Source organism: Callorhinus ursinus, unplaced genomic scaffold, assembly GCF_003265705.2.
Source record: "Callorhinus ursinus isolate GAN/ISIS: 27379988/994484 unplaced genomic scaffold, GSC_fseal_2.0 scaffold3, whole genome shotgun sequence".
In the NCBI taxonomy this organism is placed as follows: domain Eukaryota; kingdom Metazoa; phylum Chordata; class Mammalia; order Carnivora; family Otariidae; genus Callorhinus; species Callorhinus ursinus.
Genome location: NW_027397065.1, coordinates 21,849,021 through 21,874,307, shown reverse-complemented (window position 1 = coordinate 21,874,307; position 25,287 = coordinate 21,849,021). Strand labels below are relative to the sequence as shown.

Genomic DNA, 25,287 nt, shown 5'->3' with positions numbered 1-25,287 from the left:
TTTTTTTTTTATTGTTTCTTTTGCTGGGCCAAGCTTTTTAGCTTGATGTAGTCCCACTTATTTATTTTGTTCTTGTTGCTTATGCTTTTGACGTCATATTCAAGGAGCACCATCAAGGCCAGCATCAAGGAGGGTTTTCCCTGTTTTCTTCTAAAGGTTTTACAATATCAACTCTTATGTTTAAGTCTTTGATCTACTTCCCATTAATGTTTGTGAGTGGTGTAAGATGAGGTCAAATTTCATTTTTCCATAGGTGGATATCCATTTTTCCAACACCATTTATTGAAGACTATCCTTTCCCCGTTGAGTATTCTTGGCTCCCTTGTCAAATATTAGTTGATTGTATATGCAAGTAGGGTTTATTTCTGGGTTTTCTATTCTGTTCCATTGGTCTATGTGTCTGTTTTTATGCCAGTACCATATTATTTTAATTACTATAGTGTTGTAGTATAAGTTAAAATCAGGAAATGTGAAGCCTCTGATTTTCTTCTTTCTCAGGACTGTTTTGGCTCTTCAGAGTCCTTTGTTGTCCCATACAAATTTTAGTATTGCTTTTCTATTAAACATGTCATTGGAATTTTGATAAGGATTGCATTGCATCTGTAGATAGCTTTGGTTAATATGGACATTTTAACAATATTTCATCTTTAAATCAATAAAAGAATGATGTCTGCAAAGGACTTATGAATACCAGATATCATTGAACCTATAGGAGATGTTTTTATTCACTAATCTGTCTAATCTGGGGGACATTCCTGGAGAAAGTACACAGTGGGTGTGAAATCAAGTGTAAAAGAAATGAGACTCTGCTACTCTCACAGTTCAGTTCTGGTTAAAATGAAAATGCTAATGCTTTACGCCATGTTTTTTCCTGACAACTCCAGTGGCTCTGCCATTTGAAACTGCTATATGTATGAAGTAAAAATGTTTACAGTGAAATACCAAAGAAATACATCTGCTTGAAATACAACTGTACTGATTATCCGTAGTTTTTATGTGACTTGACACCTTCAGAAATTCATTAAGTGATGAGTGTTGATAAACTGTTCTTTATATATTAGATACGGATTTAAAATTTAAATTTCCATATAGCTAAAATACATGATAACCATTCTTACAAGTGTGAGCTGATACCTTACTGTGGTTTTGACTTGCATTTCCCTGATGATAAGCAATGTTGAGGATCTTTCCATGTACCTGCGGGGCTTGATGCGGGGCTTGATCCCAGGATCCTGGGATCATGACTTGAGCCAAAGGCAGACGCCTAAAATACACCAACATACAGATAGATCTCTAGCTAGGTAACATCCCAATTCTTAAGATTTTCTTCACAGAGATAGAGGCTGTGTCTATAATAAGGACTAGCATTTTATCACATTTGCCAGCAAAATTGAAATATCCTGTGATTTATCTCCCCTTCCAAATATAACAATAATATTTGCATTTCAGAGATTATTTGAAATTTCATGTTGGCCTATTTTTCTATTTATTACTTTTTAAAAAATGTATTGATTTTTGACCAAAATTTATATATATGACTAAACATACCAATGTATACTTGGAGTTGTTGAATTCCTAACAGGGAAACAAAAGAGCACTGTCAGCATTTGAAATGAGTAAATTTTCTGTAATATTTGCAAAATATTATATCTAAATATATATATATATATGGAGAGAGAGAGAGAGAGAGAGACCAAGAGAGAAGGGTGAAGGAGAGAGAGAGAGAAGGAGAGTGAATTAGCAAAATTCTGAGATACCCATGTCTTCTACAAAATAGAGAACAAAGCTCACAGACATGTAACGGTCATTTAAATCATTTTCAGATTAAATATTCTGGTCAGTACCTACTCTTCTTCTGATTGAGTGGAGAAATGTAAAACAGTCCAAAACCTCCTTACCATTGTGTGGAGATTCCACTGACTTGATTTAGGGATAGTTTAAGATATATTCTCTTATAATACACCTTTCTGTTGTTGTTACGTTAGGAATTTGTCCTACTGCTTAACAAGTAAGCACCCTTCTCATTATTTATTTACCCTAAATGATTATCAAAAATCATAATGTCCGATGTATGTGAAAAATTGTATCTATTGACTGTGAGATGGGAGTTTGATATATGCATTTGTAATCATCATACTAGAGTTCTTAATTCAACATCACAGACACCATTAAGATGACTTTAGCATTGAGAGAGGCATGTGTGCAAGTAGTAAATGAGAAAATGAAATCTAGTTCAAACTGAAAATTGAACTGCATTTTCAAATGTTTTAATATAAAGAAGTAAGTTTATTGCTTTTTTAAAGTATCTGGTCATTTTGCTTAATGAAAAACCCCTTTTTTTTATAATATACTAGATTTCAATTATCTTGGCTTAACAGGAATAAGTACATAATGCCAGTATAATGTCTTTTGTTTTTCCTTTACATTTGAAAGATCTCAGAAATGATAAAACTATGCCAAGATAGATTTCTGCTCTTCTTCTCATTCTCAGAAAGCATAGGAGGTTGAAAGTAAATTGAACAGGAAATGGTGAACACTGTGGTTTTCAGAGTGTATTTATGCCCTCTGAATCTAAATTTGAAAAAGAGACATTTAAGTTTGCATAACTCTTGATTCATATTTTATTGTTTAAAATTTTAAATGCAAATATAGACCTTTCTTTATTGGGGCAATATGATAACTGGTAGTTTCTGATTATTTTTAATTTAATTACACTAATTAATCCCACTAGTATGATGCTGAGGGCCTGGTTTATTTCATAATAAATATGTGTGTTCTTTACTCCTTCAAATATATAGACTCAATAGCTTGTTAAAAAGATTTCATACAAATTTCCTTCTTAGTAAAATTCAGACACAGATTAAATTCTTTGACATCTTGTAGGCAACTCTTAAAACTATAGATACTTGCAGCAAACTTTCTGAAGCTGTGACTATAAGAATAGAATATTTTAATAGTTTAACTGTATATGTTAAGACATCTTAATGCTATCTCAAGAGCCAGGGATAATCCATCACAATACTGAGTAAACTTCACTGTCAAAATCTTCTGCAACTGAGTATATTTCTATGTTTATTAAGGACCTGAATCATATTTGAAAATATTATCAATGAAGTGGTCACACTAACAAATACAGAATAATTCAATAATCTTCATCAACTGAGGACGTAAGAGTATTATGAGACAACTAAGTTTAATCAAAGACTAAGACAGTGTTTGAAGTGAGAAGGAAAAAAGAGGAGCTAAAGTATTCTTTTTCCTAACCTAAGTTTCAGTATCTTATCTGACAGTTTTGATTTTCAGGTAGGGAGAACAGTTTTTTTTTTTTTTTAAGATTTTATTTATTTATTTGACAGAGAGAGAGACAGTGAGAGAGGGAACACAAGCAGAGGGAGTGGGAGAGGGAGAAGCAGGCTTCCCAGACCTGAGCCGAAGGCAGACATCTAATGACTGAGCCACCCAGGCACCCCTGGAGAATAGTTCTTTAGGGGACTTTTAACCTGCTTCCATGGGATAAACAGCATTGCTCTCACCTATATATTTCATGGACAGAGCACCCCAAATAATAAGGAAGGAAGCATACCTCTAAACTTTTTAAAATGACTTCTACAGAGCACATCAAGTCTTCTTCCTCAGGACTTACCTGACCCACATGTGCCAAATATTATCATTGCATTTCCCCTACACATTCTAAATGAGTGTAGTGGGTTGAAGAGTGGCCCACACAAAGCCCTGGAATCCTTAAATTTTGCCATATTTGGCAAAAAGTTCTTCATAGATGTAATTAAGGATCTTGAGATGAAGAGATTATTTTGGGTAGGCCCTATACCTAATGACAAATGTCCTTGTAGAGACACAAAAGGGAGATTTGCCAGAAAGAAGAGGAGAAGGTGCTGTGGAAACAAGGAGAGTAGACTGGTGTGGTGACAAGCCAAGTAAGCCAAGGACTGCCAATAATTACTAGAAGCTGAAAGAGGCAAAGAAGGATTCTTCCCTACAGCCTCCAGATTTTGGACTTCTGGCTTCCAGACTGTGAAAGAGTAAATTTCTGTTGTTTTAAGCTACCCAGTTTATGGTGCTTTATAGCAGTCCTAGGAAACTAGTACAGTCATTAAGTAACCCTTACAAATGATTTTACCAACTCTTCAAATAAAATGGACAAAGGGTTATTAAATGGCACCATTAGAATGCTGCCACTTTATCTCAAAGATAAAAAATTAGCTCCAATAGAACCTCCTGGTTTTACTAATCCAATCATTGTCAAACCATAGATTTCATGTTCCTAAAAGTACTATACAATTTTAAAGTGATATTTAAGAAGTCTCTTCTTCTGTAATGTGACAAGAAAGAGAAGCAAACAGGAAATACGGTAAGATTCATATTTGGCTTTGGCATTACTAACGAGAATGGCTATTATTAGCAAACTATTTCCTCTATATCCAAATCTGCATATCTTTTTCTTGATTCAGATACAAATACAGTAACTACTAAGAGTCAGGATCATCTCCTAGGAAATGTAGGAGACAAGGTCATTTTGATTTACTCATCACCACAATGGCAGTTGCACAGCTAATTCACAAATGTATGTCTGTGTGTACATTACCTCTAATTCCTATGTCCTAAATATCTACCGCCTGCCATCTCTCCATGCATATATGTGTATTCCCCACGTTCCAAAGTCAAGTTGTGTATCTGATATAATTTCTATCATATTTAAGAGGGTCTGAAAAGCAATAAGAAAAGAAGTGCAAATTATATGTATGTGGCTTTTCTTAGGCACTATATTTAAGCTTGGGAGAAAAAAGTGGCAATAGCATTGATCACATAGTCACCCCCTTTACATCCTGGCAATCACTATATCTACCCCATCTTCCACTGGGTGCGTACCATTACAACTTCCTTGCCCTGAAGTGGTCACTACTAACAAATACAGACTAATTCAATAATCTTCATCAATTGAGGACTTAAGAGTATTATGAGACAACTAAGTTTAATCAAAGGGTAAGACAGTGTCCCCTTACCCCCTAAGAGCTTGGTGCAGCCTTTGTTTTTGTTTTGTGATGAAGGGTATTCTGGCATTTTACTTGTTAGTACTGGAATCCTTTTGCCATTTCTCTCAGGGATATGGTCTGATATCTTGGAATTCTTAAAATGATGTGAAACAGGACTCTATGGTACCTTTTTTATGGGTACTTATCCCCCACTACAGTGAGAAATCAGTGATATTTTCTCAAACTAAAGAGGCAAAGAGTTTGTTAGGGTCATTTGTTACATTATAAACCAATCTTATGGTCAAACAAAGGAAAGTATTTCTGAGTAAATAATATAAGATACAATAGAAAAATATAAATTTCCTAAATATACAGTACTATGTAAGACTGTGTGGCTATATGTAAGCCTTTCTAAATTCTTCAATTTTTGTATTTGTAAGTCAACAATTCAAATTCCTTTATTTTTTTTGCGCAATTAATATAGGACTTTAAGCCTTTTTTTTTCAACATTGAACCACTGTTGAAATTATCTTGCATTCCAAATGAAAAAGGCCTAAATGGAAGGATTATTTTATACTTTCCATTATGAAGGATAACAATGAAGAGTATACCACATGTCAACTTGTTTTAATTGTATGAAGAATTTTCTTTAGAAGTGTTCTCAGTATCTAGTCTCAAGCCTTACAGTTACGCTTGTTTTCTTTTCATTACATTTTATTGTGTTCTCTAATTTTCTTCTAGAACATTTATAGTTTTCTCACACTAAATATATTGCCTTAGCCCTCCACAGCGGCAACAGGAGAATATACGAGCGTTAATAATGAATTGCCAGTGGCTAATTTTAAGTCTTCCTTAGTTTGCAACAAGCATTGGCTACCTGCCAGGAGGTGCCGGTGGAAACGTGCAGTCATAAGAACTCTGCTCATAGTCCTTTCAGGTATATACTAATTCCACGTGTTGTGCGATTAAGGAAAGAAAAGACAGGTTCATGACTCAGAATATTTCGGTAAGGCTTTTTTCCTCCTCTGCTTAAACACAAGTGACGAAGTCCATAAACACGACTCACTTGGAAACTATCACTCTACAATTTAGATTTTAGTAATATCCATTCCTGTAGCTGGGAGGGAAACAGAACTCTGATTTCCCTTAGCTCATGTAAATCATTTGTGCATTTCTACAAATATTTACTGGCATGTATAAATAAAAATAAAAAAAATCATCACTGGATTGGTGAGCAAGGTGCAGTTACAACAGTAAGAAAAGGTAACTAAACAGCAAACCAGCGGCATGGCTGAGCAGTTAGACTGGGAAGTAATAAAAAAAGAAAGAGGGCATGGTAGGAAATCAGCTAATCAGAGAGCCATCCTACTCCAGGTAAAGGGGAAGCTATATGAACACTGGTCCTGGGTGAGCACCTGTGCCTAAATTTTGATCTTTAGGAAGAAAATTGGAAAGACTATCTTGCTGTTCATTTAATGGATGCTTAATACACAAATACAAATAGGAACCTAACTCTTCCAAACTGACCAAAGTCCTTTTTGATCCCCAAATATGTGAGAAATTGGGATGTATTTTTGAACTTTTCATCCAAATTTACCAAGGTAGAAAGAGCTAAGAAAAAGCAAGCAAGGGCATCTCAGGAAAACAAGCCCATTCTAGCTCTAATATATTACATGTATTAGATATGCCACTGACCTCTCATGAAAAGGCCAAAAACTAGCATACACAAACTAATGGCTCAATAATTGAGTGTCAGTAAGGGCAGGATTTTTTCAGCAGACTCTGTAAGATTAAAACAAAAAGAAGAATAAATAATATTTCCCATTGTATAGTATGTAGGTGAGGATTTCACATTCAGCGTAATTCAGAAAAGTCAATTTTTTACATTTTTGTGGGGAACCGGAAATCCTTTGAAAATAGATGCCTAATAGTTGACATCATAGAGAAAAAAAAGTGTTTTCCCACAAAACTTACATTGGTAGCAAACATACAGTGTATGTAAAGAGAGGTAAAGCACACACACTTGATTAAATTATAACTTTTCTTGATGTGGCTATTGTTTAAGGAATTTAGAAAGGACAGATGATACAGGTGGAAAGAATAAGGTCTAAAAATAAATAGCATTGCCTGAATATATTAGTTTTGTCTTAAGCTCATAGAGTTTCCTTGAGCTCATTTTCTCCCTCTATCTATTCCATTCTCTCTCAGACCCTCTGCCCCTCCTTTCCTTGTTTTTCATTAGGTCTACATCTCCATTTAGTTATTTGAACCTGGAATGCTTTAATTAAATTTTGAGCTGGGTTCTACTACTGAAGCATCAAGTTGCTCGGTTTCTCTATAAATGATTAAAAGATGACTTGTCCAGAGCAACATGGTTCAGAAGATTGAATCTGAAGAGAATAGCAAATGCTGTACTTCTCATGTCACTTTCTATCACTGAACTATGTGCAGTAGATGCTTCATTACTAACATTCTCTTCTCTTTATCATTGATGAAGTTGAGCAGCATTAGCCAAGCATGACATATTAGCTCTTTTAAAACAAACACATCAATCTTGTGTTTTCATGTTCTCAGTTCATTATTGGAGCGATGGAGTGAAATTGTGGCTACTTTGTGGGGTTAGGATTCAAATGAGATCTAAAATCTGGGTGAATGACATTTTGTTGCTGCAATTATTTTTGGAGAGTAAACAATTGCAAGAATATGGAGAGCTAGAGTTCCTAGTTAAAAATAATAGTAGTTATGCCTCTAAATATGGTATAAAATGAAATTTTATTAGTTATAACTCTGGGTATTGAACTGTTTTTACTGTCATCCTATTTCTTTTCAAAACTGTGTTTTTTTCTTAATTTTTTTTAAAGATTTTATTTATTTATTTGACAGAGAGAGAGACAGTGAGAGAGGGAACATAAGCAGGGGGAGTGGGAGAGGGAAAAGCAGGCTTCCCGCCGAGCAGGGAGCCCGATGTGGGGTTCGATCCCAGGACCCTGGGATCACGACCTGAGCCGAAGGCAGACGCTTAACGACTGAGCCACCCAGGCGCCCATACTTTTTTTTTTCTTAATTTTTTAAAACAATTTGTTCATATATAACTATTGAAAAAACATTTTAGGAATATAGAGAATTCAGGAAGATTGAAGAGAATAAAAATTATTCATTATTTTATAATTTAGAGATAATTGTTTTAATTTGCACATACTCCCTTCAGCATCCTCCTTTTTTATAGATGTCATACTGTATATATAACTTAGCACTTTCCTATCTTTGGTTTTTGTTTGAGGTGTATATGTATTTTTACTATTAAAAACTCAAAAGCCTCAATTTATACACCTGCATGGTGTTTCAAAATGTATCTGTAAATAGCTCACATTATTCTATATTTTGAGCATTTGGTTAATCCCAATTTTAGCTATTATGAAGAGAATAGTAATTGCTACATATATATTTTTGGTTACTTCTTTAAAGATTTTTCTTTTAATTATTTATTTGAGAGAGCGAGAGCACGAGCTGGGAGGAGGAGCAGAGAGACAGGGAGAAGTAGACTCTTCGCTGACCAGGGAGCCCGATATCGGGCTCAATCCCAGGACCCTGAGATCATGACCTGAGCCGAAGGCAGATGCTTACCTGACTGAGCCACCCAGGCACCCCTTGGTTACTTCTTTAAATTAAAAGCATTTTCTTATCTCTTCATACATAATGTTAAATTTTTACACACACACAACACAACAGAACTCTCCCAAAAGCAATGCTCATTATATACTGCATATATCTGAATTTAAAACTCTCACCAAAAAATAAAACAGAAAAGAAAGAAAAAAAACTTTTGCCAACTTGATTGAGCGCAATATCACATCTGAATACATACATTTTGATTTGTTTATTAAACTTTTACTAATCCTTCTTTCAATTATATTTACTTCTCCCTTTTGTTTTTAGCACCTACCATGTTTTAATTAAATTTTGGGCTGAAATCAAAGGTAAGGCATACACCATTGCCATGTCGTGTAGATATATACGTGATCACTATATGTAGGACATTGTAAAGCAATAAAAATGAGAGATGTGATATGAATATATAAAAGGGAAAACCCAAGTTTTAAAATTTATTCTCATGGTCAACACACAGATAACACAAAAGTTTCAAAAATAGAGCATGGGCAAAATCCTTTAATGAGATGCATTCCATAAAATTGGCATTTCCAGATTTTCAAGTAGTTCCTTTTCTATAAACTGATTAAGTCCTCTGAAGATATCTTTAAATAGTATTGTTACAAAAATTCACTATGTAATTTTATATGAACTTCCTAAAGGAATGCAAATTCTGATGATATCTGTCAAGTTGGTGTGACCATAACATAAACTTGAAATGAAGCGTACATCCAGGAAGTCATGAAAGAGGAATATGAAAGCCAAGATGAAATAATTAAAACAAAGCCTAATCAAATAAAGTTTGCAATTACAGCTCAGGGCACTGTAAGTCTACTTAAATGAGATTAGTGAAGCACTGCCAGGGCTTTAGAGAGAAACGGAAACTGGGAAAGGTTCCAGAAGATGGGCAATAAACCAAATCAAATAACCAGAAAACAAAGTGACTGGTGAGCTTCAAGTCAATATATGGGAAGAGTTTAGAAGATATTGTTAAAGGATGCCTTAGGTTAACATGAAAAATTAATCAGTGATGATTAGGATCCACATGAATGGGCAAAGAACAAACCATTTTAGAATAATTGCATCAATATCTTATACAATTTATACATTATTAGATTAGAAATATGGTAAAAAAATAATGTCTCAGCATTAGTCAGAAGTTTGAAACAACTTCTTATAAAATGTTTATGGACAATATGGAGAAATACAAAAACAAAAATTTAAATTATTGTGTATTATATTACTACTACATGTAGGGTATTTTATTTTTTTTTAAGATTTATTTATTTATTTGACAGAGAGAGCACAAGCCGGGGATTGGGGTGGGCATAGGGGCAGAGGGAGAGGGAACCTGACATGGGGCTTGATCCCACATGACCTGAGGCAAAGGCAGACTCTTAACTGACTGAGCCACCCAGGCATCCATGTAAGGTTCTTTAAAGCAGTATAGAAAATATGTTAGGAATTTCTAAAGGAAAAACCATGTTTTAAACTTTATTCTGAGAAATATACAAAAACAAGTTAATAAGTATAAATTTGAAGGAAAATTTATAATTAAGAGCCTTACGAAAGATTGTCATAATTAACATTTTGTCAATGATTTATACTGCAACATGTTAGGCAGATAAATATTGGCTGATTAAACTATTAAAACACTTTGAGAGTATGGTCATAAATTATGCTGATTACATTCAAGTGGGAAGGATATTCATTTACTGGTTGAAAAATTATGAACTAAAAGACAATGATAGGCTAAAAATATGGTTTGCACTAAAATAATGATTTTTAAAATTAATTATGTCAATTATGTTAAACAATAAATGTCCATTGCTGTCTGGTTGGCCTAGACTATTGTTACTTGGCTTAATTCATTAAACATTTAAATTTTTTTCAAAACTTGCCTTAAACTAATATTCTAGTAGCTAATCCCCCAAAATAAAGTTAACAGATTTCTCCATATTACCTTGAGCATCTTGAGCATCTTGAGTGAAACGTATTTTTCATTTGATTTATAAATTAATTGTAAAGAAATTGACACCTTCACAGTATTTATCTCAGAACATGTCGTATTTTTCCATTTCTGAAAGTCAGTTTTGTGCATAAATACAATTCTATAGTGCTTTTGATATGTTTTTGTATTTCTTTTAAAGTTTCTTGCTAGGCTGATTATATTTTTCATTAATATTATGAGAGTATTCCTCCATTATATTTCATAATTGATTTTTATCACAATACAGGAAGATATATTGGGTTTTGCACCTTATCCAGTTGGCTAATTTTCTAATTAGTCCAAATACATTTTGATTGTCTTAGATTTTTAAAGGTATAATTCCATATACAAGATGAAGCTCAGCAATGTCCTACAGTGAAATCTAACACAGCAGTTGGAAGAGCTATGGCTTAGGTATCATAGCAATTATGAAAATGATTTTATTGCCTTAGTCACAATTAACTATTATTTACTAAAAATTATTAAGTGCCTGACACTATTCTAAGGATTAGTGATACATCAGTGAATAGACAAAATTCCCTTCCCTCATAGACCTTATATTTTAGTAAAAATGGAAAAGTCCAAATCCACATTCTGAATGAGAATAAAAAGCACTGGAAAGTTTTGAGTAGGAGAGACATGATCTGACTTCTTTTGAACGGCCACTTTAACACTCTGGCACTGTATAGAGAATAGACTGTAGTGGACAAGATTTGAAACAAACCAGATAGGAGATTGTTGCAATGGTCTGGGTGACAGATGATGATGCCTTGAACCACGATGAAATATTCCATTTTTCATCATTAAACCACAATGGGAAATTGTTGTAGATTTTGAATTTATTTGAAGGAAGAGCTGATGGGATTTATTGGTAAAGTGAATATGGGGTGTCAAAAAATTAATGAAGAGGGGTGCCTGGGTGGCTCAGTCATTAAGTGTCTGCCTTTGGCTCAGGTCATGATCCCAGGGTCCTGGGATTGAGCCCCACATCGGGCTCCCTCCTCAGCAGGAAGCCTGCTTCTCCCTCTCCCACTTGCCCTGCTTGTGTTCCTGCTCTCACTCTCTTTGTCAAATAAATAAAAAAAATCTTAAAAAAATTAATGAAAAGAGATTTAAAATAAATTTGAGTCTGATATTATAAATAAAAGATGACCATTGTTAGTTGCATTTTAAGAAATCTCTAGTGTGAGGATAATGATAACACTTAGCTTACCTTTCATTCTTACCCGAAATATTGCATTCATTTTTGGGCATCAAAATTTAAACAGATTAGACACTAACTGAAATCTGCTCATGATGGTCAAAGGCACTGGAATTATATAATACGAAGCACAATTTGAGGAGCAGTTGATGTTTAACCTAAAGACTAGAAGGTAAGAAATAACAGCTTTTTCAAATACATTGTGTCATGTGGAAGAAAATTAAAGCTTTTTCAGAATGCACTCCATGAGGCAGAAATAGTATCTGATGAGTGTAAGTTAGAGAGATACAGGTTTTACTCATTATATATCTGACTTGCTAATTTCATGCCTGGCCTAAAATGTAACTCTCTGTCCTGGGACATGGAATTCTCTTTATTAAGGTGTTCAAGCCCAGTTTACATGACAGCTTGAGAGATATATGGATGGATTTCAGTGTGAATTGAGTGACCTTTCCAATCTGAAGGTATTGGTTATTATACAAAATTGAATATTCCATTTGATATATAGAATACTTACTGCAAGCTATAAGGACATATATATTTAGGGATGTTTTGAAAATTAGTTATCTTGACAAATTCAAGATAAGGTAATCATTCTAAATGACTTTTTCTTCAAAAAATAGAATTAGTAAGTGAAATTGCCTCAAGTAATATTTGTATTGCTTTGCTGTAAATATCTGTGCTGTTTCTTCCCCTCTCCTATTCAATATATGGACTCTTATCTAAAGTAAACTTCTTTGTAAGGCTTTTATGTGAAAAATTACTTTGCCTACAAATAAGCACAGTAACGATAATTCCTAGCATGTTTAATTTACCTTACTTGATTTGAAAAAAAAAAAAGCCTAGAGATATTTTTTCTCTTCTTTTACTTTTTTTATTGGTTGGCTTCAACTACAATATTCATTAGATTCATTAGATATAGGAATTATCTAAGGCAAAAATTTTGCAAATCAAATTTTAAATTTTTTTAAACTCTAAAATAGCCTATCTAATTTTGAAGTTAAAAGTTTTTATCACAGGGGCGCCTGGGTGGCTCTGGCGTTAAGCGTCTGCCTTGCTCAGGTCATGATCCCAGGGTCCAGGGATGGAGCCCCACATCTGGCTCCATGCTCTGCGGGAAGCTGGCTTTTCCCTCTCCCACTTCCCCTGCTTGTGTTCCCTCTCTCGCTGTGTCTCTCTCTGTCAAATAAATAAATAAAATCTTTAAAAAAAAGTTTTTATCACACTTGCATAAATATTTGACATTTAGCCTTATCAAATTAATTGAATGTTAATGGGATAATTTAATATTTCTTGATGACAATTATATTTTGGAAATGATATACCTTTATTTCAGAAAAGAAGTTGAAGAAAGGCTGCATCCATATAGGGAATTCATAGTTTTAGTGGGTTTATTATAAATCGTTTAAATAATTATAAGTTGCCAACTCCTTCATTCTCTGACTCTGAAAATCTGTATTTTAACTGAATCCAAAGATACATACATAGTTCTAGGGATGATCAAGTAAAACATCTGACTGAAGCACTTCTGACCTCCAGTATTCTACTGCTTTGCTTTGCTTTGCTTTGCTTAGCTTAGTGCCCCTGTCTGAAACATTACAAGGTTTCAGCCTAAAAGCATTTCTCTCTTCAGTCCTACTTTTTCGTTAATAAGCCTGCCTTTGGCATAAAATTTAGGCATATCAGCTATTTACATTTGAAGAAGTGGTATCTAGCAGAGAACAGCTCTGATGGATGATTTCAATATGCTGAAGGAACTCTGCCACAGAAGCTTTATCTTCAATTATGTTTATCAGCCAAAAGGTGCTAGGATAGATTTTTCTATCAACGAGTATTATGATGGCTCCTCTGCAGGAAATTCTCAGGATATTCATCGCCAGCCTGAATTTGCTTTTAGTCGCAATGGACCAGTAAAGAGAACACCTGTCACACACATTCTTGTGTGAAGACCAAAACGAACAAAAGCAAGCATGTCTGAATTTCTTGAATCTGAAGATGGAGAAGTGGAACGGCAGCAAACGTACAGTAGTGGACACAATCGTCTTTATTTCCATAGTGATACTTCTCCGTTCACAAGAAATGAAGTAGATAGTGAAGATGAAAAAGATCCTGAATGGCTAAGAGAAAAAAAAAATTAGAAGAAGTAAGGCGTAACTATGGAGGTGTGGCACTACTGGGAGGCACAGGACCCGTGTCTTTTGGAGAACTAGATTCACAAGGCTTTGGGGGAGAGAGAGATGAATGAAAAGAGAATCTGGGGAAACAATGAGGTAAGTGGAAATTCTGCCTGTCTCTGTGGTGTGTTGATTTATCGTGAGGGTAAAGATTATTGGTAATGGGATCCAATGTAATCTAATCTGATTTCTTCTAATTGCCATTTGTCCTGGAAAGCAGAGAGAGAGCCATCAAGTGGTAAACAGGTTCTCAGAGAAGAGTGAATGATTCTTTGGGGCTATTATGTATAAAGGGCAAGGTCATAGCAATGTTAACAGGTGGTTAAGTCACACCTTATGAAAATGTAGTGCTTGTTTCTGACAAAGGTTCATCCCCACCTTTGCATGTACTTGTTTTTTTAGGTCAATTAATGCAAAATTGGGCAAACCTCCTCTTGTACTGGAATTTGGGAAGTCTCCCTTCCCTCTTTCATAGGTGAAAGCTGAGGCACTCAAATTTAGAAGGCATGGACAGGGAATAGATTGGGGTTTGGGAGAGGATTGTAAGGAAAGAGCTCTCTGTGTTTTGTGGGGTAGAAACACTGGCCTGGCAGACAAAGTAAAATGTTTCAGTAAAAGGAGAGGGCATTGAAAAGAGAAAGATGGAGTTTGTAACTGCCATGTCCTAGTTTCTCAGTGTCCTTATAAATTTAAAAAATATTTTAATGTGACAAAGTTACAAAACTCTGTTGTTACTACCTTTTATATATTGTTCTTTTGAAATCCGTGGTACTCTTAAACCCATAAAGGAGGCTTGATCCATAGAAGACTGGGGAATGGACATTAGTCTCCCCTTATTTTCTGATCTTTTGGTGAAGGATTATTTCATTGTCTCCCTTGTACTTTGTTTTTAACTGGCATTTTTATTGACATAAATTATATTAGTTTTCAGGAATAATGCAGAGATCCTGTGAACCTTGTACTCAGTTTACTCCAATGAAAACATATTGCAAAATTAGAGTACAATATCAAAAATAGGGTATTAACATCAATACAATCCACCCATTTATCCATATCTCTCTAGATTTACTTGCTCATTTGTGTATTTAAATTATATACAATTTTATCTTTTTTTAAATTTTTATTTATTTATTTGACAGAGAGAGACACAGCAAGAGAGGGAACACAAGCAGGGGGAGTGGGAGAGGGAGAAGCAGGCCTCCCACGGGGGCCGATGTAGGGCTCAATCCAGGACCCTGGGATCATGACCTGAGCTGAAGGCAGACGCTTAATGACTGAGCCACCCAGGTGCCCCTACAATTTTATCTTATAGGTAGATTTGTGCACCCACCGTCACAGTTAAGAAACTAAAGTTTTATCACAAGGCTTCTTCCTGTTGTCCTTTTACAACTATGTTCATCTCCTTCCATTCCTCAACCTGTCGTCTCTGGTCTGACTACTGACAACTATTAACATGTTCTCCCCTTCAAATATTTTGTCATATCAAAATGATATGTAAAAGAAATCATATAGTATATTTTCAGATTGTCTTTTTTCACTTAAAATAATTTCTAGAGATTCTTTGGAGTCACTGTATATATCGATAGCTTATTTCTCTTTATTGCTGAGTAGTGTTCTATATTATGGATGTACCAGAGATGGTTTAACCATACACCTATTGAAAGATATCTGAGCTGTTTACCATTTGGGGTTATTACAAATAAAGCTGCTATGAATTTCTGGTTTAAGTTTTTGTGTGAACATAAAATTTCATTTCTCAGAGATAAATGCTAAAGAGAGTAAAATTGCTGGGTCATATGATAATTGCATGTTTAATTTTTTAGGAAACTGTTCAACTGCTTTCCACACTGCTATACCATTTTGCATTCTTATCAGTAATGTAGAACAATCCAGTTTCTCTGCATCCTCAATAATGTTTGGTTTTTGTCAATATTTCTTATTATATCCATTCTGATCGTGTGTAGTGATAGCTCATTGTAGTTTTAATTTGCATTTCCCTTGTGGCTCATAATGCTAAACATCTTTCCATGTGCTTATTTGCCTTCAGTGTATCCTCTTCAGTGAAATATATATGTTCATATCTTTTGCCCTTCTTATTGAATTTTATTTTTGCTATTGGGTTTTGAGAGTTCTTTACATATTTTAAATACCAGCTTTTTGTTAGATGTGTAATTAAAATTTTTTCTTCCAATCTGTAGCTTGTCTTTTTATGTTCTTATGAGCTCTTGCAGGTCAAAAGACTTTAATTTTGATTAGATTCAATTTGTCAATTTTTCCTTTTACGTATCATTCTTTTTTGTGTCAAACCTAAAAATACTTTGCTGAAAAATCCTTAAGACTTTCCTTCTTTTCTCTAAAAGCTTTATGGTTTTAAGTTTTACATTTAAGTTCATGATCCATTTTTAGTTTTTGTAAAATAAGCTGTGAAATTTAAGTTGAGGTCCATTTTTTGCCTCTGGCTGCTCAACTGTTCTCAGTACCACTTGTTGAAAGGCAGTCTTTCACAGACTTGCTTTTTTACTTTCCTACAAAGTCAGTTGAGCATATTTGTGTGGGCTATTACTGGGCTTTCTATTCCATTATGTGGATCTATGTGTTTATTTCTCTGCCAGAAGCACAGTGTCTTGATTACTGTAGCTATACAGTATACTTTAAATATCAAATAAAGTGATTCCTCCATTTATTCTTATTTCAAGATAATGAGGCCTATTCTAGAGCTTATAACGTTCCATGTAAATTTTAGAATTGTCTATGTCTGCAAAAATCTCTGTTGGGACTTTTGTAGAGACTGCATTAAACCCACAAGTCCATTTGGGGAGAATTTTTATTATGTTGAGTCTCCCAATCCATGCACTTTGTATATTTCTCCAATTATTTAGGGTTTTTTTTATTTCTTCCATCAGAATTTTGTAATTTTAATATATATGTCCTGTACATATTTTGTCAAACGTATGTCTAAGTTTTCATTATGTCTGGAGTAATTGTAAGCAGTATTTGTGCTTTCAATTGCTGTTTTTCTCAAGCTCATTGTTAGTATATAGAAATACTATTAATTTTTTGGATATTAATTTTGTATCCTGTGATCTAGGATTCTAGGACTATTATGGTAGATTACTTGTGATTTTCTACAATCATACCATCTGTAACTATAGAGATAGATTTATTTCTTCCTGTCCAATCTATAGGTCTTTCTTACCTTTTTCTTGCCTCACTTCAGGAGCTACATCTTAGTATTACATTGAATGGGAATGTTGACAGTCAACACTTTGCCTTTTTTCCCTATTTTATAGGGACAGCATTTTAACTTTCACCATTAAGTATAATTAAGTTAGTTTTAATGTCTTTACCAAGTTGAGTATTTAGCATTAATGTTAGATTGGTAAGGAATATTGCACACTTTTCTGCCCTTAGATAAGGATTCAATTCTCTGATTTCATCTTTTGAGATCTCAATCTTTGGTAGTGAGTGGAGCACCCTTCTTCTCGTCCTGACTACCAAGCCACTGTGCCTGCTCTGAGAATGTTATTGCCTTTAGTTTTCCATTTAAGGTCTCTGAAGGTATCTAGGAATAGGAAAGAAACTTTTCAAAACCACAAAAAGGCATAGGGCTGTTTTTATGGAGCTTTTGTAATAAATATTTCTCTTTAGCAGGAACCTATCAAATGTTTGTGTACAGTACACTTTTTTATTCTGTGGATGAGAGAAAAGAGTCCTCACCTATCTCTAACCACTAGTATACCCAAGTGTGTCAAAAATTTTCTTGATTGAACAGTAGCATACCTTATGTCACTTAATGTGAGGCCTTGCAGAGATGGAGCTATGAATTACTTGTCATATGATACACCATCAATTTAAATTCTTGTTAAGAGCCAGAGAAAGAGGAGTAGCATCCAAATACAGGAGCAAGTGAGAGCCAATTTCCCTGTGTAACACTTTCCCATGGGTAAATTGGTAACAACTTTTTAGACAGAAGGAAGATTCCTTGCCATAATAAGACAGTGTCTTCTGAAGTTCCCCTAAAGCCTTGTATTCGATTTGAGCAGCAAAGAAAACATGTTAGGTGAGTTTGTGTCTAAACATGTTCTATAACAAGTTAGTCTTGTATGCCACAGTGAAGAAAGAGAGGAAGGAGCATAGGGACAGATATGCTGACCGAATGACTCATTTACTTCCTAAAAGTCTTAAGGCATGAGATACAGCTTCCTTTTTCTCCTTCAAGCTTACCTACTCTTCTCTTGCCTTTAAAAGGGATTTTGTAGAATCACAGTGCTCTACTAACAATAAGACAGTATGCTTCTGACAATAGCTATTTGGGGCCAGATTATCTTAGTATCTAGCCTAAGAAATTCTTTTCTAGAGTAAGGCCAAGGCATTTGGTAGAAAACTTTAGTCATTTTATAGATTCAATGTCTTTTCATAAGCAAACTAAAAATAATAATTTTTTTTTTTTTTACCATTCATCCAACAAACACATGAGTACATATTATGTGTAAGACTTTATGGCTGAGCAAAACTGAGCTATTAACCAACCTTGTCATTACCATTAAAAACACATAAACAGCAAACAAACCAAAATAAGTAAACAAAAAATCCTCAATTCCGAATAGTGTCTCTTTAAATAAAAAAAATTGTCACTATTGAGTATATTTGGGAAAAAAAAACAACCCAAAATCTGTGACTGATCATTTTAGAAGTTTGACTAAACTTTTTTTTCTGAGTAAACTATTTCTATTTACATCACTATGAATAACTATATGATTTCAGCTCATCCTTGAATTTATCTAGTGTCGTGAAATTCACTAGAATGAACCTGACCAATGACCATGGTTAAAAAAGAAGTCTGATGGCAACTTCTTAGAATAGAACCATTTACTTAACAACTTCCTTCCTTCCACTAATCTATTTCTATCTGGTCCATGGCCACATATAGTTTCTGCTTTCTTTCTCTGAACTCCTTCATCTTGAGTTTTGGAACAAATGCAGTATATTTATATCTTTCTCAGATTGTCAGCATTATTTCAACATTCCAGTTGACAAAGCATTTAGTTTATGAGTTCGGTATTTATTTATTTATTTTAAACAATTTTGTTATGCTTTTGTAGCCTAAAGTTCATAAGACTCATCAACCAAGAGATATAAATGAGGTCACATTAACGTTAATGTGGGAATTCCATGTTGGTGTTATCTTTTTCCTGCACAACAACGGGATTTCAACCCCCTGAAAAGTCTCACTGGTACTCTTGAGACTCTTTAGGGAGTGTTTCACATTTGTTCAGTACTGATCTTACACATCACAGTATTGTTGTTTTACCCCCATGTCTCCACTGTTGATTCACTGTATCAACTTGTCATTCATCATTCTGCTATATTTGTCCTGATTATGATATCTCAATGCAGCCTAAACAAGACAGACTTTAAAAGGCACTACTTTTCTCTCAGTCATTAAATGACTTTCATGAAGGAACCAGGCTCAAGAGGCCTCATCCTGTATGATTCAATTAATATGATATTCTAGAAAAGGCAAAACTTTGGAACAAAGAACAGATCAATATTTGCCAGGGACTGTTGGTAAGGAAGAGGGTTGACTACAAAAGGGGCAGGAAGGAGGTTTAGGGGGTTATGGAACTATACGTTGATTATGGTTGTGGATACTCAATTTTATGCATTTGTCCAAATTCATAGAACTATATATTTACTGTATGTAAATTTTATCTCAATTAAAAAATATCCTTCATGAAAACATTTCTTTTAACTTCTGCCTACCCCTATAGTAGAATACAAACATCCTCTGTGGCTGAGTTGGATATTTGGGGAAGGGTACAAATTATAATCTCTTTCTCATTTTTCAGGCCTCATGTACCTCGTCCCCTTCTCTTTATCCAAAACAGGAGACTTTATGTAAATTTAGTCATAACAATAGACTATTTGGGCCAATGATTCTATTTCTAAATACACAATAAAAAGAAATTTTTAAATTTTCTTAAATTTAGTTGAAAATAACCTAAGCTTCACTGCAAAAATTGTTATTTAACAATATTTAACTCTAATTGGTAGGTTGTGTAATAATTTTGTTTAAAAAAGACCCATTTGATTGACTTCCTGTATGGCATTTTGTAGCAGTGAATTTGCAACAGATGGATATTCCAACAACTAAACAGGTCTATATTCCAGCATAACATTTCTGCTATCCTGATTTTATAGTCTCTGCTTTTGAACACCTCCCAGGAGGTATTCCTTCCATCTTCATTTAATTGTGAAAATTAAAGTGATCTTTATATGTAACAGAAATCTTTCTCATTTAAACCCACTTACTCTGGTTCTTTTTTTCTTTTGTTCTAGAGTTTTAAATAGTTCTTATCTCTTTCCATTAAAAAAACTTTCAAAACTTCCAAATATCTGAAACAGTTAAGATGTCTTTCTTGAATACTCTTTCCTTCAACCTGGAGACCTCCCTTATATGATATGACTTTTATTTCCATATAGCAGCTTGATCCCTATTTCTTATCTGGTTTATTATCATTGCTATTTTTATTAATAGTTGTATTTATTTATTTATTTTTCATATTTTCTTAAATCTTACTGCCCAGAACTGAACACATTTTTTTTTCGAGTAGTGCAATGTTAACATCTAAGAAAGTAAAATCACTTCTGCAGCAGGTCATTAACAACTAGTAACACATAGAGGTCAATGGCACCAGAGCTTAAAAAAATTATCAATACAATTGAGGACCCCTCCACTACAGGATAGGGAGCTGTATCCACATTATGAGCAATAGTCCCCCCACGAAATGCAAGCAGCCACATCCACCCTCCTTCAAGGGGTAGAACCACTATATTTGTCACATAGTTCAGCTACATTGTCACTGGAGACTCGGAACCAGCCATCCTCCTGGACATGGTAGAGGGTGACTGCACCTCCTGAGCAGGCATCTCTATAGGTGGCTTGGTAGATGGCTCGACGGGCCAGATCATAGGCCTGTTCCACCTCTAGGTCATAGGAGTAACCCCGATCCATGACCTCATAAGCATACACAGAGCCAGAACCTACAGAGAAGGTGGCCCCCGAGATCCGGTTTCCTTCACTGTCCACCTAGTAGAGGCCAGGGCCTCTCTTATCCCAGCCACAGATCATGGTGCCCATGGACAGCCCCAGGCCTTTATACTGATACACCATGTTGGCAAGCAGCTTGGAGGCACCTGCTACCGAGATGCGTTCCTTGTTTTGAAGCTCATAGATTCAACATTGCCAAGCCAAGAGCGGCCCCCAGAAGCTGCAGTCCCCTGCACCCCCAGCCATGGTGCCCAGAAGGTAGGGACTGATCTCTATCACCTTCTTTACTGTTTGGGAGGCTATATAGGCATCGGCTGTGGCCCAAGAGTCCGATGCAGCAATGACTCCACGTTGAAACTTGAAGGCCAGGGTGGTGGTTCCATGAAGCATTTCAATTCTCGGCTCCTCCGTGACACCCCAGTTGGGCAGGGCCAGGCTTAGCCCATCGCTGGGATTCCCTGGACCCAGGTCCAGCAGATCTGCATGACCCCTGGGTCTGAAAAACCCGAGCCCATTCACCGGTAGCGGCCTCTCCAACACACTGGCCAGCACCATGTCTAGTAAGCTTGAACACATTTCTTTAAGAGATCTGACCAGAAGAGATCAGAAATACCACAGTATTCTTTGAAGATTTTACATTTCTATTCATGTAACTTGTATGGAACAACAAATGACCCCGAATAGCCAAAGCCATCTTGTAAAAGAAAAGCAAAGCTGGAGGCATCACAATTCCTGATTTCAAGTTATATACAAAGCTATAGTCATCAAAACTGTATAGTACTGGCACAAAAATTGACACATCAATGGAACAGAAAAGAAAATCCAGAAGTAAATCCACAATTATATAGTCAATTAATCTTTTACAAAGCAGGAAAGGATATCCAGTGGGAAAAAGACAGTCTCTTCAACAAATGGTGTTGGGAAAACTGGACAACAACATGCAAAACAAGGAAACTAGACCACTTTCTTACACCATACACAAAAATAAATTTAAAATGGATTAAAGACTAACTGTGAGACCTGAAATTATAAATATCCTAGAAGAGAACACAGGCAGTAACTTCTCTGACATTGGCTGTAGCAATTTTCTTCTAGATAGGTCTTCTGAGGCAAGGGAAATAAAAGCAAAAATAAACTATTGGGACTACACTGACATAAAAAGCATCTGCACAGTGAAGGAAACAATTAACAAAACTTAAAGGCAACCTACAGAATGGGAGAAGTTATTTGCAAATGACATATCTGATAAAAGGTTAGTATCCAAAATATATAAAGAACTTGTAAGACTCAACACCCAAAAAACATATAATCCAACTTAAAAATGGACAGAAAACATAAACAGACATTTCTTCAAAGAGGACATAAAGATGACTAACAGACACATGAAAAGATGCTCAACGTCACTGATCATCAGGGAAATGCAAATCAAAACTATGATGAGATATCATCTCATAACTGTCAGAATGGCATAACACAAAGAACACAAGAAACAACAGGTGTTGGGAAGTGTGTAGAAAAAAGGAACCCTTGTGTACTGTTGGTGGGAATTGAAATTGCTACAGCCATTGAAGAAAACAGTATAGAGGTTCCTCAAAGAATTAAGAATAGAACTACCCTAGGATCCAGTAATTGCACTACTAGGTATTTTCCCAAAGAATACAAAAACACTAATTCCAACAGATACTTGCACTCCTACATTTACTGCAGCATTATTTACAACAGCTAAATTATGGAAACAGCCCAAGTGACTATGGATAGGTCAATGGATAAAGTAGACATGGTGTGTGTGTGTGTGTGTGTGTGTGTATATGTATATATATATTTATATATGTATATGTATGTATATATGTATATATATACATACATATACATATTTATATATATATATATACATAAAATGGAATATTATTCAGCCATAAAAAGAATGAAATCTTCCCATTTGCAACAACACGGATGGAGCTAGAGAGTTTAACACTAAGTGAAATAAGTCAGTCAGGGAATGACAAATACCATATGATTTCACTCATATGTGGAATTTAAGAAACAAATGTGCAAAGGGGATAAAAAAGAGAAAGAGACAAACCAAGAAACAGACTCTTAATTATAGAGAAAAACTGATGTATAGAGAACAAACCTGATGGTTACCAGAGGGAAGCTGGGTGGGGGGGATGGGTTAAACACCTGATGAGGACCAGGTGATGTATGGAATTGTTGAATCATTTTATTGTACACCTGAAACTAATATAACACTGTATGTTAGTTAACTGTGATTAAAATAAAAACTTAAACACATCACATGCCTCCATCTGTATTAATACATATAACTCTTATTTTTAATACCTTCAGAATTTACATAACGTATATGAATATAACTAATGTATTTTATCCTTCCTTTATTTAGGATCAATGAGATAATACTGCAGTAAATATTGTTTCATAGATATGCTGATAGATCCCCAAAAGTAAAGTGGCTAAATCAAAGTAAGTGCATTGAAATTATACTACTAAATATTTCCTATTTTTTCATTTCCTTCAACAATGTATGACAGGATTAAATTTTTCACAATCTAATGAAAACAGTTACATCATATTTGCTCTACTTTTATCCTAGACCTTAAAGGAAGCAAGGTTTTATTTCCTTTTCATTTGCAGTTCTGTTTTGAAATTGTTTTATACCTTTGTTCATTTATTTTATTATCCTGCTTGTTCTCTTTAATCAGTAAAAGATCTTTCTACATTTTGGTTATAAATATTTTGTGTATTATATGCATTTTTGATAAGCCAGACTTTCATATTAAACAGTAGATATCTTATATTACATACTATTTGTAACACATTTTTGTTACCTACGATTTAGGACTATGATATTGTTAATTAAGGGTAATTAGAGTGTTGGAAAATGCCATACTTAATGGTGGTGAATAATTGCAAACATGGCCTCGCTATAATTTACTTAGCCATTTGACTTATATTGGTCATAGACTTTTTTTAAACAGGAAAAATAATCCCATCATAAAGTATTTACTGTTTTATTCATTATATTTTTAGTCTAGGATCTTAGAATGAGAATCAGTGGATTCAAACACATGAACACTTTATGCATCCTAACAAATGTTTCTAATAAATATGAAAGTTTTTTTTTTTCACTTTCTTCTTTTACGGTGCTTCCATTGAAAGTAATTTAGTTGGGGGATGTCTGGGTGGTACAGTCAGTTAAGTGCCTGACTCTTGGTTTAGGCTCAAGTGTGATTTCAGTGGTGAGATTGAGCCCCTCGTCAGACTGCCTGCTCAGTGGGGAGTCTGTCTGAGATTCTCTCTCCCTCTCCCTCTGCCCCTCCCCATTGTGCTCTATCGCTTTCTAAAGTAAATAAATTAAAAAAAGACAGTAATTTAATTGGGAAATTAATATTTCTACCTTTTACAGTGCTTTAAAATATATTTTGTTTCACTTGATCTTTATATAAAATTAAGCATTTCCTTTGTTTAGTGGATTACTTCCTCTATAATTCCAATGGTGTTCAGATTCATGCTATTTTTTTGCATTTGAATAACTCCTCATATACTAATATGGTAAAAGTGATACTGCATGTTTGATAAATCCCGAGCGTATATGGTTAAAAAAAGAGACATTTATATTCCCACATTAATATTTAAGTATGTAAGTTAAAGATAACTCTCCAAGGTTGCCTATGGATCAGGAATTTGTTTATGGTTTTCCTTCAGTCCCCAACCTCTGACTTCCTTTCATTAAGGTCTCTACTCTAATATCACCTCATCTAAAGGGCTTTTTCTCACCATCCTATCTACTCTGCTTTTTCTTTACATCCTATGCTGTATTTCAGATAGTAAAAATTGTTTGTGTAATTGTGCATAATTTGCTTTTCTGGCACTATAGGTCTCTGCACCACGAGAATAAGGAATTTGTCCAAAGTCTTTATTGTTACATTTTAAACACCTAAAGTATTTTCTGGCAATTATAAGGTGTTCAATAGATACTGTTAAATTAGTGAATATCTGCCAAATTAATTGTTTGATTTTGTTCAAGCATTTATTACTTCAGAGTAAATTTTACACTTACTTTCATGTGAATAGGGAATATGCTGACAGAGATTGTAGGTCTTTTTTTGTTTTCTTGTACTCTTGGGTATTAAACATTCTTTAAAAACACTTGGAAAAATGAATGACTTCATTTGGGAGAGGCATATTTTCATTTGAATGTGGAAATTTTAGTG

General features: G+C 34.6%; 1 long non-coding RNA gene and 1 pseudogene across 1 annotated transcript in view; both read right to left on the bottom strand.

The window, feature by feature from the left end:
* Positions 1–25,287, bottom strand: part of LOC141371375 (uncharacterized) — a 411,253-nt gene that overhangs the window by 204,304 nt on the left and 181,662 nt on the right. The gene's annotated exons all lie outside the window — the stretch shown is intronic.
* Positions 20,617–21,610, bottom strand: LOC112819983 (proteasome subunit beta type-5 pseudogene; annotated as a pseudogene).